Below are 14436 nucleotides of genomic sequence, written 5' to 3'. Positions count from 1 at the left end.
GGACCTTTCTTGACAAAAAGTGATTTATTTTATTTTAGCTGAATCGTAGACATAATTTACAAGAAAGTATATCTATTTCCAAGCACAAAATACACTGTCTTGCAAAAGTATTCATCCCCCTTGGTGTTTGTCCTGTTTTGTTGCACTACAAGCTGGAATTAAAATGGATTTTGAGGTGTTAGCACCATTTGATTTACACAACATGCCTACAACTTTAAAGGTGAAAATTGTTTTATTGTAACACAAATAATAATAATAATTAAGATGAATAAAACAGAAATCTGGAGTGTGCATAGGTATTCACCCCCCCACGCCCCAGTCAATACTTTGTAGAGCCACCTTTTGCTACAATTACAGCTGCAAGCCTTTTGGGGTATGTCTCTATTAGCTTAGCACATCTAGCCACTGGGATTTTTGCCCATTCCTCAAGGCAAAACTGCTCCAACTCCTTCAAGTTAGATGGGTTACGTTGGTGTACAGCAATCTTCAAGTTTTGTCACAGATTCTTAATTGGACTGAGGCCTGGGCTTTGACTAGGCCATTCCAAGACACTTAAACATTTCCCTTTAAACCACTCCAGTGTAGATTTAGCAGCCTGTTTTGGATGATTGTCCTGCTGGAACGTGAACCTTCATCCTAGTCTCAAACCTCTGGCCAGCTCAAACAGGTTTTCCTCCAGAATTACCCTGTATTTAGTGCCATCCATCTTTCCTTCAGTCCTGACCAGCTTTCCTGTCCCTGCAGATGAAAAACATCCCCACAGCATGATGATGCCACCACCATAGGAATGGTGTTCTCAGGGTGTTGGGTTTGTGCCACACATGGCATTTCCCTTGATGGCCAAAAAGATCAATTTTAGTCTCATCTAACCAGAGAATCTTCTTCCATGTGTTTAAGGAGTCTCCCACATGCTGTAGGGCAAACTCCAAATGTGTTTTCTTAAGCAATGGCTTTTTTTCTGGCCACTCTTCCATAAAGCCCCACTCTGTGGACTGTACTTCTTAAAACAGTCCTATGGACAGATACTCCCATCTCTGCTGTGGATCTCTGCAGCTCCTTCAGTGTTATCTTTGGTGTCTTTGTTGCATCTCTGATTAATGCCCTCCTTGCCTGGTCTGTGAGTTTCGGTGGGCGTCCTTCTCTTGTCAGGTTTGTAGTGGTGCCATATTCTTTTCATTTTGCTATAATGGATTTAATGGTGCTCCCTGGGATATTCAAAGTTTGGGATATTTTTTATAAACCAGCCTTGATCTATACTGCTTCATAACTTTGTCTCTGGCCTGTTTCGAGTGCTCCTTGTGTAGCTGGCTCATTATATATTTTCTAAGGGATAGGAAAACACCAGGGGGAGCGGCACATCAAATTTATACCTTTTAACCGCTTATGCCAGTATAGGCCTACGTACATTAAATTACCATATTCATTATGTTTATGACTGACACCACCAATGTCCTTATCAAACAAACACACAATCTCAAAATAGAAATTAGGAATAACAAGATTGGATTTATTAAGTAACTACTCTTTTAACCTTTTAACTGGCACCTAAATTATACCCACTCACAGTCTTTAACCATGACCAGTTTGTAAAACTACTCCCACGAATGTCTCACTGGTCAATAGCGACGTTGGTGCACATTAAGAACGTTGGCATGCATTCGTTGGAGCTCATAGATCAATTCGCTGAATCAAAATGGCAATAAGCCCTGTAAAATATTTCACTCACGACTATCCAGGGGTCCCGTTGTAAGCATGCAGTTGTAGAGGTCTGGAATCCGGTTATCCGCTTCCTTGAACTGCAGTCCACAAGGCCTCAAAGCGAAGATACAGCTGCAAAACCCGCGACCCGGCTGAGAGAGGCCCACGTCCAAGTCACGCCGCTGAATCTGGCCTGTAGAGTCTTTTTAGCGAACAAACTTCCCCACGACAACAGCTCACGCGTGGATAAGAGTCTTGTTTGGGCATACATCACACATCTCGTCAGGGAAAATCAACTTGCCCAGGCTATATATCAATAAACACTTAGTTTTCTAGTAGCCCACTCAATTTTTACTTATTCACATTCCGCCATCATTTTTTCTCCCTCCCCCTCAAAAAACAACCAAAAACATCCATAATCCACATCCATAATAAGGTGGCTGTAGCGCCACCTTTCTGAATGGTAGGAATCCAAAACACAGTAGAACACATTTGCATTTTAAGAGCAATTCTTTCACAAACATTATATTGATCAAACATGGAGGTACAAAGATTGTCTCTTTTTTCTTTGTGAACTAAAATAAACATTAAGGGCTAATTTTAAAAAGGGCACTACACTCTCCCCTCACCAAAAAAAGGTTATGTCCTCATAACACATGAAAATGAAAGGAAAAGATAGGCCTATAGGACTTATATTCAAAACATTACGGTCATTAATGCCCATAGACACTACTTCCAAGACAAAAACAAAACAAAACAAAACAAAAAGTCCCAACTAACAAATGAGCTAATTATGCACTTTGAAATGTTGCATAGACTAAAACCCTGTTCATGTCCTATTGTGCAGTGCATGGTTGTCTGACACTAATGTTTCCCTATCCACATGTGTAGTGTTGAGCAATACCTAACAGGCAAGTCTGTCCTGATATGGGGCTCACCTAATTCATCATATGTAAAGCATTTTGGGGCTGTCTTAGTTCTCTGAGATCTTCTACAGTCCCTAATCTCTTTCTCATTAGAGTCCATTTCATCAGGAGACTCCTCTAGACAGGTTTCGGAATGCTTGGGGTCACTATAAATTTCTTCAACAAAAGGGTCCTCTAAGCCATAGTCGTCAGAGGGGTCTGAACAATCTCTTGTATCCTCAAGGTTAGATTGACACAGTTCCTCAATGTCACCTGTCCTCCCTGTTTCATCAATATCAATCTCAGTCAGATTTGGGTCGGGTAGCTGTTTCTCCGCTTCAGCCTCTCTCTCATGCCCATCTGGGGATGGCACACCAACCCATGGCTCCCACTCCTCATCATCACTTCCTGAGCTGTCCCCACAAACCCCAACATCCTCTTCTTCACTAGGTCCATCCCAACTGCTCAAATGGGGGCCAACATCCTGTCTGTCTTTAGGTTTCCTCTTCCTCAGAGTCCTTTTTGGCATCTCCTCTACAACTTTGGTACTTGGGTGTGATCTCAGCCTATGAGCAATGGGGAGGAGATGATTTCAGTGAAGAATCTTGATCGGCCCATCTCCGTCTTCTGGTCTCAACCAGAAAACAGGCAGATTGGGCATTTGGCTTTCAACAATGTAGGGTACAGAACTCCACCTATCGGCCAATTTGTGTCTTCCTTGTAGCCCAAGGTTTCGGATTAACACTCTGTCACCTGGGCTAAGATGTGAGTAATGCACCTTCTGATCATACCTTTTCTTATTCCCATCATTCTTCTTCCCAGCAGTGGTTTCAGCCAATTCATATGCTGCTTTCAACTCTTTTCTCATGTTGTTCACATATCTCTGATAAGACTTAGTTGTAGAGCCATCGCAGGAAATCCCAAAACTCAAGTCAATCAGCAGTCTAGTCTCACGCCCAAACATCAAATAATATGGCGTATAGCCAGTAGCTTCATTTTGACTGCAATTATAAACATGCACAAGATGCCCAATATGTCTACTCCACTGATTTTTCTGCTTTGGCTCCAGGGTTCCTAACATATCCAATAAGGTCTGATTGAACCGTTCTGGCTGAGGGTCACCCTGGGGATGGTAGGGAGTGGTTCTGGATTTTTCCACCCCCAGCATCTCAAGCAAGTCATGAATCAGTTGACTTTCAAAATCTCTGCCTTGATCAGAGTGCATACGTCTTGGTAATCCATAGTGAACAAAATATCTTTCCCACAGCACTTTGGCAACAGTGGTGGCCTTTTGGTCCTTGGTCGGGAATGCTTGAGCATATCTTGTGTAATGGCCTGTGATGACTAAAACATTACAAGTATTGCTTGAATCAGGCTCAATGGATAAAAAATCCATCCAGACCAAGTCTAATGGGCCACTGCTGCTCAAGTGAGATAAAGGAGCGACTCTCTTTAGAAGTGTTTTTCTTTGAACGCATTGTGCACGTTTGACAATATTGCTCAACATCCAGTTTCATATGAGGCCAATAAAACTGATCCCTGACAAAGGCGTAAGTCTTTTCAAAGCCTAAATGTCCACAGTCATCATGCAAAGGCCTAAGGGCTGTCTGGTGTAATTTCCATGGCAATAACAACTGCTTACGCTTTGGCTTATTTGGGGCCTGTGTGTGTGTCAAAACAGGACTCCATCTTCCATCTTTAACCTCTTCCACTCTCTCATGAGCAGTGGATGGTCTTTATGGTTTTTCTTGACCTTTCCAGCATCTTGCTGTTGAACAGCTTCCCATATGCCCCCCAAACACGGGTCGGCCTGCTGAGCTGTAGACAGGTTAGAGGAACTCAACTGAGGAAGAGAAGTGGTACTTAATGTGGAAAGATTACAGTATACCCTTGGGATTGATTTCATAATGCCACCTAAGTAGCCAACAACTTGAAAACTTGAGGAACAATTTGACTTGTCCACCTCAGATGACCGACACATGGCCCGAACACCTGAAGGTGAGATGTGCACCCAATCTTCTTTCCTCTCTGAGCTTGAATGAGGACACCGAGAGAGGGCATCAGCATCAATGTTTTGCTTTCCAGGACGATACTTAAGACTAAAGTCATAAACCGACAAGGCAGCTAGCCAACGGTGTCCTGTAGCATCCAGCTTGGCTGTGGTCAATGTATAAGTTAAAGGATTGTTGTCTGTTTGCACCTCAAATTTGACACCATAGAGGTAGTCATGAAGTTTATCGACCACCACCCACTTTAATGCTAGAAATTCCAGCTTATGCACTGGATACTTCTTTTCGCAAGGAGTGAGACTTCTACTCACAAAAGCTACTGGTCGCAAACCCTGACCTTGATCCTGATATAGAACACCTCCAAGGCCCTCACAGCTAGCATCAATGTGTAGAGTATAAGGAAGACATGGATCAGCAAAAGCTAACACAGGAGCTTTGGTGAGTCTGGCTTTTAGCTCCTTAAAGGCAGCCTCATAGCCATCATTCCATCTGTCACCAAATGGTTCTGAGGCACTATAGTACAACTTTTCTTCAGATTTCATCTTAGCTTTCTTTCCCACCATCTTATTTGGCAAGCAACCCTGCAGCAACTGGTTCAAGGGGAATGACACCTGTGAAAAGTCTCTTACAAATCTTCTGTAATACCCACAGAATCCCAAAAATGAGTGTAACTCAGTTACATTACGGGGCCGGGGCCAGGAGCTTACGGCTTTTACTTTGGATGGATCTGTAGAGACTCCCTCTTGAGACACAATGTGCCCCACATAACTAACTGAGGTCTGACAGAATTTGCACTTGTCTAAAGACAACTTTAACCCCTCATCTTTCAATTGATCCAGTACCTTGAGGAGCCTTTCCTCATATTCCTCAGGGGTCCTACCAAAAATGATGAGGTCATCAAGATACACTAAGACCGCCAATAAATTCATGTCCCCTACTGTCCTTTCCATAATGCACTGGAATGTCACAGGGGCACCAGATATCCCCTGTGGCATCCTCTCAAACTGAAAGAAACCTACAGGACATATAAAAGCAGTTTTTTCTTTGTCATCATCAGAAAGAGGGATTTGATAATATCCACTCCTTAAATCAAGTACACTAAACCATTTGCTCCCACTTAGGCAAGCCAGTGCATCCTCAATTCATGGTACTGTGTACTGATCTGGAATTGTGCGTCGATTCAGGGTCCTGTAGTCCAAGCACATTCGTATCTGCCCATTCTTTTTTCTCATAACCACTATAGGTGAGGCATAGGGACTACGTGATTTCTGAAATAATGCCAGCACTCTTTAACTTGGCAAGGTGCTGTCTCACATCTTCAATGTCAGCTGGTGCAAGCCGCCGAGATCTTTCCCTGAATGGTTTATCGTCAGTCAACCTAATTTGGTGCTGGGTACTCCTGGCACAACCCACATCAAATTCCTGTTGTGAGAAAACATCACATCGGTACAGCATTTTCTCCACCAGCCTCATTTTCCACTCCACAGATATCGGTGAGTCACCAAAATCGAACGACTCTGCCGTCAGCCGACTTTCGGGGCATTCTCTTCTGTGAAAACAGAACTGGATATCATTTCCACTGGAAAAAGATGAGCAATGGGTGTGCCCCTCTTCAACATAACAGGATGGGAAGAGACATTGCGGACCGTTACAGTGGTTCTGCGTGACTGTAGAATGCTGGTGGCTTGCATCTCCGGCCTAACAGGTAGTTCCTCAGGGAAACGAGATTCTTCAGGATAATCTATTAGAAGCATAGTGCTAGAACTCTTGTGTGGATATTTAGGGATTCTTGTGACCCTTGCAGTCTCACCAGGGATACTGTTACTGGTCTACTACCTGAAAACCACACAACACCTTGCTCAGTGTCTGCGGACTGATGTGGCATCACCATAACTTTCTCATAAGCATCTTTCATCACTGGGTGAACTATCAAAGTTGCAAGAAAGTCTTCCCCTACCTTTTCTTTGCATGCTTCCAACAGCTTTTTCACCACTGAAGTGTTTGTTCCCACCAATATACAGTGGTGCTTGAAAGTTTGTGAACCCTTTAGAATTTTCTATATTTCTGCATAAATCTGACCTAAAACATCATCAGATTTTCACACAAGTCCTAAAAGTAGATAAAGAGAACCCAGTTAAACAAATGAGACAAAAATATTATACTTGGTCATTTATTTATTGAGGAAAATGATCCAATATTACATATTTGTCAGTGGCAAAAGTATGTGAACCTTTGCTTTCAGTATCTGGTGTGACCCCCTTGTGCAGCAATAACTGCAACTAAACGTTTCCAATAACTGTTGATCAGTCCTGCACACCGGCTTGGAGGAATTTTAGCCCGTTCCTCCGTACAGAACAGCTTCAACTCTGGGATGTTGGTGGGTTTCCTCACATGAACTGCTTGCTTCAGGTCCTTCCACAACATTTTGATTGGATTAAGGTCAGGACTTTGACTTGGCCATTCCAAAACAATAACTTTATTCTTCTTGAACCATTCTTTGATAGAATGACTTGTGTGCTTAGGGTCGTTGTCTTGCTGCATGACCCACCTTCTCTTGAGATTCAGTTCATGGACAGATGTCCTGACATTTTCCTTTAGAATTCACTGGTATAATTCAGAATTCATTGTTCCATCAATGATGGCAAGCCGTCCTGGCCCAGATGCAGCAAAACAGGCCCAAACCATGATACTACCACCACCATGTTTCACAGATGGGATAAGGTTCGTATGCTGGAATGCAGTGTTTTCCTTTCTCCAAACATAACGCTTCTCATTTAAACCAAAAAGTTCTATTTTGGTCTCATCCATCCACAAAACATTTTTCCAATAGCCTTCTGGCTTGTCCACATGATCTTTAGCAAAGTGCAGATGAGCAGCAGTGTTCTTTTTGGAGAGCAGTGGCTTTCTCCTTGCAACCCTGCCATGCACACCATTGTTGTTCAGTGTTCTCCTGATGGTGGACTCATGAACATTAACATTAGCCAATGTGAGAGAGGCCTTCAGTTGCTTAGAAGTTACCCTGGGGTCCTTTGTGACCTCACCAACTATTACACGCCTTGCTCTTGGAGTGATCTTTGTTGGTCAACAACTCCTGGGGAGGGTAACAATGGTCTTGAATTTCCTCCATTTGTACACAATCTGTCTGACTGTGGATTGGTGGAGTCCAAACTCTTTAGAGATGGTTTTGTAACCTTTTCCAGCCTGATGAGCATCAATAACACTTTTTCTGAGGTCCTCAGAAATCCCCTTTGTTCGTGCCATGATACACTTCCACAAATATGTGTTGTGAAGATCAGACTTTGATAGATCCCTGTTCTTTAAATAAAACAGGGTGCCCACTCACACCTGATTGTCATCCCATTGATTGAAAACACCTGACTCTAATTTCACCTTCAAATTAACTGCTAATCCTAGCGGTTCACATACTTTTGCCACTCACAGATATGTAATATTGGATCATTTTCCTCAATAAATAAATGACCAAATATAATATTTTTGTCTCATTTGTTTAACTGGGTTCTCTTTATCTACTTTTAGGACTTGTGTGAAAATCTGATGATGTTTTAGGTCATATTTATGCAGAAATATAGAAAATTCTAAAGGGTTCACAAACTTTCAAGCACCACTGTAGACACTTCACCCTTCATTATGGGATCAGGGCACACCAACACTAGTGCATCTATAGTCTCAGTTACACCAGTCACAGACCCCAGAAACTCAAGCCTTACAGACAAACAGCCATCATATGGATAACTCTGAGAACTTAGCCCCCAAATCTCCAAATTCTCAATGGGAGTTAATGGCAGATGTTTCAGATATTTCTCATAAAAAGATCTGTACAAAAGACTCACTATCCAGCAAAGCTTTAGTGTAGATGCACTCTATCTGAACAGGAAGGATAAAAGTAGGCCCTACTAATCCTGATGGAAGGGCTGTTTTGCTTTGTTCTAGTGTTTGACACTTTGTGGAACGTGGCTTTCCTGGAGCTACAGGCTCCCCCCCCCCCACTGAGCTCCCCCCCCCCGAGCCCCTGACTGGTTTCCCTTTGACCGTGTCAGCTTAATGGTTTACTTTTCGCAGATTGTCCTCATTGCAACATTCACGTTGGAAATGACCCTCTTCACCGTATTTATAACAGAAATAGCCGGCTCCGCCCCCTGCCTTTACCGGCACCCCTCTGTCAGGAGAAGAGGCTGCTGCAGCCAAGCTGTGCATCTTTGGAAGTTCAGAGGGTGCAGAACCAGCAGCCGCTGTGGACAAGCGGGTTACTTCACTTTTCAACCCCATAATTTCTTTCCTAAATAATTCAATTTCAGTGTCACTTGGTGGAGCTTTGGGAGTGGGTACTGAGGACAAGGATACAGTTGCTTTGGCTACATTTTGGTTGTAAACTATGTTCTCTTCTTCTCGTACCTCTTTAAGAAGCTCAGCAAAGGAAGGCGGCTCACGTAATTTATGTGTCATTCTTAGGCACAGTGCTACCATGTCATTTGGAAGGGCTCCTCGAATGATTTGTTGGATGCGGAGGCGATTCAGGTCAGAGTACTCAATGCCGTTTTTGCGAAACACCACATGCAGTAATTTTTCCAGCTTCAATATGTATGCAGAGAGCTTTTCTCCTTCCTCCTGAAAAGTGCTTTTGAACCTCACCAGCAAATCTGATGCGCTCTCTGCATTGCCAAATGTAGTTTCTAGAGCACTGAGGTAATCACCAGATGTAGCGGAGGGATTTCCAATCTTGACAAACCTCATGATATCTGAAGCAGGTCCTCTTAGACATTCAACTAGTTTCTGTTTCTTCAATGAGTCAGAACACTGCCACTCTTCCAAGATATGAGAAGTCTGTTCAGCCCATACGTCATACTCATCTTCTCCACTGGGCTTGGGAATCATACCTGAGAAAGTGCGCAGCTTCCTATAACTCTGGGCTTCAACTGATGGGGGAATGTGACATTTTTGCACTAGTGAGTTAATAGCTCCAACTAACTCAGCATTGACTGTGGCTGGTTGGGAGGCTGCACTCTGAATGTCAGCTAGAGATCTTCCTTCTTGCTGAAGAAAGGAAATCAATTTAGCCTGGAAATCATCTCCTTTATCAGTCACATGGGAATGGGGCATTGCGCTAAATACTTGTACAGGCCATGGACCTATTTCATCAACTATTCCTACTTTAGGTGGACCAGTAATCTTAGATAGCTGTCCAGAAGCTTCCACTAGCAAGAACTCTTGTTGTCCTGTGTCATCGCAACATCGGTCGCATACTTTTGTCCTACCAATGTCTTTAACTGTGTCTAAAACTCTGTAAACATCTGCCTCAGGAGTGTCTAGTGGTACCTGACTTAGAACAAGTGAACGCTCTAAAGAAATGACTTTCTCACTGCACCAAGCTATAATTTTATCTGTATCCATGTTATTGTATGATGCTATGTGTCTGTTCAAGCTAATGAGAAAACAAAACAAAACAACAACAACAACAAAAAGTGTCAAATATATTTGCAACTCTGTAGGCTATAACCTTATTATATGCAAACTGCCCAAATAATAAAGCCTTCTTACAATAGCACAAATAGCAGGAAAACAAAATGCACAGAACACATCACCCCGGTCACACACACACACAAAAAAAGAAAAAAAAAGAATTAATAAATCCCGGATGAGCCCCCACAAATGTAGCCCTCCCACCTATGTTCAGGCTCGTTATATATTTTCTAAGGGATAGGAAAACACCAGGGGGAGTGGCACATCAAATGTATACCTTTTAACCGCTTACGCCAGTATAGGCCTACATTAAATTACCATATTCATTATGTTTATGATTGACACCACCAATGTCCTTATCAAACAAACACACAATCTCAAAATAGAAATTAGGAATTACAAGATTGAATTTATTAAGTAACTACTCTTTTAACCTTTTAACTGGCACCTAAATTATACCCACCCACAGTCTTTAACCATGACCAGATTGTAAAACTACTCCCACGAATATCTCACTGGTCAATAGTGATGTTGGTGCACATTCAGAACGTTGGCGCACATTCGTTGGAGCTCATAGATCAATTCGCTGAATCAAAATGGCAATAAGCCCTGTGAAATATTTCACTCACGACTATCCAGGGGTCCCGTTGTAAGCGTGCAGTTGTAGAGGTCTGGAATCCGGTTATCCGCTTCCTTGAACTGCAGTCCACAAGGCCTCAAAGCGAAGATACAGCCGCTCATGCCGCTGAATCTGGCCTGTAGAGTCTTTTTAGCGAACAAACTTCCCCACGACAACAGCTCACGCGTGGATAAGAGTCTTGTTTGGGCATACATCACACATCTCGTCAGGGAAAATCAACTTGCCCAGGCTATATATCAATAAACACTTAGTGTTCTAGTAGCCCACTCAATTTTTACTTATTCACATTCCGCCATCATTTTTTCTTCCCCCCTCAAAAAAACAACCAAAAACATCCATAATCTCATGGCTGTAGCACCACCTTTCTGAATGGCAGGAATCCAAAACACAGTAGAACACATTTACATTTTAAGAGCAATTCTTTCACAAACATTATATTGATCAAACATGGAGGTACAAAGATTGTCTCTTTTTTCTTTGTGAACTAAAATAAGCATTAAAGGCTAATTTTAAAAAGGGCACTACACTTGGTTTTCATGTTGCTTGCTTAGTAGTGTTGCAGAGTCAGGGTCCTTCCAGAACGGGATGATTTATACAGACATCATGTGACAGATCATGTGACACTTTGATTGCACACAGGTGGATCTTAGTCAACTAATTATGTGAATTATGAAGTGAATTGGTTGGACCAGCTCTTATTTAGGGGTTTCATACAAAAGGGGGTGAATACCTACGCACACTTCAGATTTCTGTTTTTTCATCTTAATTATTGTTTGTGTCACAATAAAACAAACAAACAAAAAACAATTTGCACCTTTAAAGTGGTAGGCATGCTGTGTAAATCAAATGGTGCTAACCCCCCAAAAATCCATTTTAATTCCAGGTTGTAATGCAACAAAACAGGACAAAGGCCAAGGGGGATGAATACTTTTGTAAGACACTGTATATGCAGGATGTCGAAGATGTTGCCTAAGCTACAAGGTCTTGTCTAATGCAAAGCCATTTTAAAACATGTATTCAGGCAAGGGTTTTATGTTTTATTTTTATTTTTTATCAGGTAGCAAGAAGACTAAGAGTAACGTGTGCTCAGTTCTATGTAAGAAAACAAGACTGTTTAGTTGTTGCACAAAAAGAGCAGACACTAAACTGATTGTGAGAATGCATTTCAATGAATTTGCTCACTTCCTGTTCACATATGCACACAAACCAATCTGTGCAGTGGTCAGGAACACACTCAATAACAGGAACATGTGAACAAACACAATACAACAACATGCAAAGGTTAACACACACACACGCGCTACAGTATATAAACATAATATAGACAGGAAGAGAACTGACCAAGAAACAATAAATGAAGTGAAAGAAGTTAGTGCAAATATGCAAGAATATACAAAGAAGAAGAAGAAGAAAAAGAAGAAGTAAATAAGAGCAAAAGCAGATGTTACATGTTTCCTAACATTTCCCACAATACTAAAAAAATGCACAATTTGGCAGAGTTTACCTTTGTTTTGACCATTTCTCAATGCACACCCTCACAACTTCAATACCTGGAATGCAGTGGAAATATGAACAGAAGACATCCAGTAAAATGGGATATTGAACCCTTGACCTTTCTTTCAACAAACTGGTGATCTATTAAAGGAAAAATCATAACACATAAAGCATCTTAGGAAGAGATTGGGCTAAACCAAACCACCAGACCAGTGTCGATGTGTGCACCAGGTTGGCTTTGATTGTGGGACAGGACCAGAGAGAAGAACCGCATAAGATATTCCCTCAGGTGGTGTTTTATTTGATGATCGTACTGGAGGGCACTGTCAAACATGTTAATCCAAAATCTTCCATTAGGTGTTCGGGTCAGATCTGGCGCCTGTGAAGGCCATAGCATCAGAGTTATATCATTTTTATTATTTTGTTATTAAGCCACTCAGTGAGCCCTGGTGCTCTGTGTACAGGGGTGGGGTTTCTTTCATGTTGAAAGAAAGCACTCCTATCATTATTGAATATATCCTGCTAGCATTCTTCACAAGAATCCCTGTATTACTCACAGGAAAGAAAAAAACACACGCCCCAATGCAGCAATGATCCAATGCCATGTGTTTTTTGATGTCTTTTCCTTGTATTTGATCCCCATTTACTGCAAACATCCACCGTGTTCATGTCCAAAATTCTATTGTCATTGTGTTTAATGTTTATTTTTGGTCCATTCTTTTGTGCATCCTCTCTTAATTCTCAAGTTGACTGTATATGCAAGAGAAATGAAAAATTGATGTATTGTGTTGGAATGGGCACAAGTCAAATGAGTGTACCAGTCAAAAGTTTGGACACATCTAATTCTAACTCAAGTTTCGTTTTTGAATTTTTATTAAGCACAAGTCACTTCATGTCTTAAAGTCATGATGGATGTCGTTTCTCTTTACTTAGTTGAGAGGTTCTTGACATAATATGGATTACTGCAGTTGTGGTGTGGAATAGGGCTATTTACTGTATTTTTATTATTTACTATTCACTGTTTGATCTCAAACGCATTATAAAGGCAAGAAACTCATCCACAAATTAACTTTTGACGAGGCACAGCTGTTAATTACCTCGCCCGCGATGGAGTAAGCAGGGTGAGGTAATCAGTGCAGTTTGTTTTTTTTGTTTGTTTGTTTGTGTGTGCGTGTCTGTTTCTTAACAATCTAGCGTCTAGACAGTTACACCGATTGAGTTCAAATTTTCAGGGTAGGTGGGCAATGGTCCATAGATTACCTAATTAAATTTTGGGGGTAATCAGGTCAAGGCGAAAGTCAAGGTCACCAGAAAGGTCAATCTTTCGGTCAAAATGACATTTTCCATTATAACTCAAAAACGTTTGCCGATAGACAGATGTTTACTATTATGAGCATATAGGAACTCCCATATGGCCTTTCATTTGGCACATGACCTTTGACCTTGAGTGACCTTCAAAGGTCAAACTCATCTCATCTCATTATCTCTAGCCGCTTTATCCTTCTACAGGGTCGCAGGCAAGCTGGAGCCTATCCCAGCTGACTATGGGTGAAAGGCGGGGTACACCCTGGACAAGTCGCCAGGTCATCACAGGGCTGACACATAGACACAGACAACCATTCACACTCACATTCACACCTACGGTCAATTTAGAGTCACCAGTTAACCTAACCTGTATGTCTTTGGACTGTGGGGGAAACCGGAGCACCCGGAGGAAACCCACGCGGACACGGGGAGAACATGCAAACTCCGCACAGAAAGGCCCTCGCCGGCCCCGGGGCTCGAACCCAGGACCTTCTTGCTGTGAGGCGACAGCGCTAACCACTACACCACCGTGCCGCCCAGGTCAAACTCAAGGCCACAGATTTTCAGAGGGCTGTAACTTGAAAACGGTTGATGGTAGACAGATATTTCCCCTTATCAACTTATAGGAAGTGCCATATGGGCTTTCATTTGGCACCATGACCTTTGACCTTGAATGACTTTGAAATGTCAAACTCAAGGTCATGGATTTTCATAGGACTATAACCTGATAGCTGATGATTGAGAAATATTACCATTATCAACATATAGGTATAAAATAAGTGCTGCCGGGCGAGGTTTGTTTTGCCTGGCAACACTTGTTGAGCAGCATTCCAGGTGACTACCTCATGAAGCTGGTTAAGATAACGCCAATAGTATGCAAAGCGTCATCAAGGTAAACGCTGGATAT

Source organism: Neoarius graeffei, chromosome 21 (genome assembly GCF_027579695.1).
Source record: "Neoarius graeffei isolate fNeoGra1 chromosome 21, fNeoGra1.pri, whole genome shotgun sequence".
Lineage (NCBI taxonomy): Eukaryota > Metazoa > Chordata > Actinopteri > Siluriformes > Ariidae > Neoarius > Neoarius graeffei.
This window is presented reverse-complemented; position numbering follows the sequence as displayed.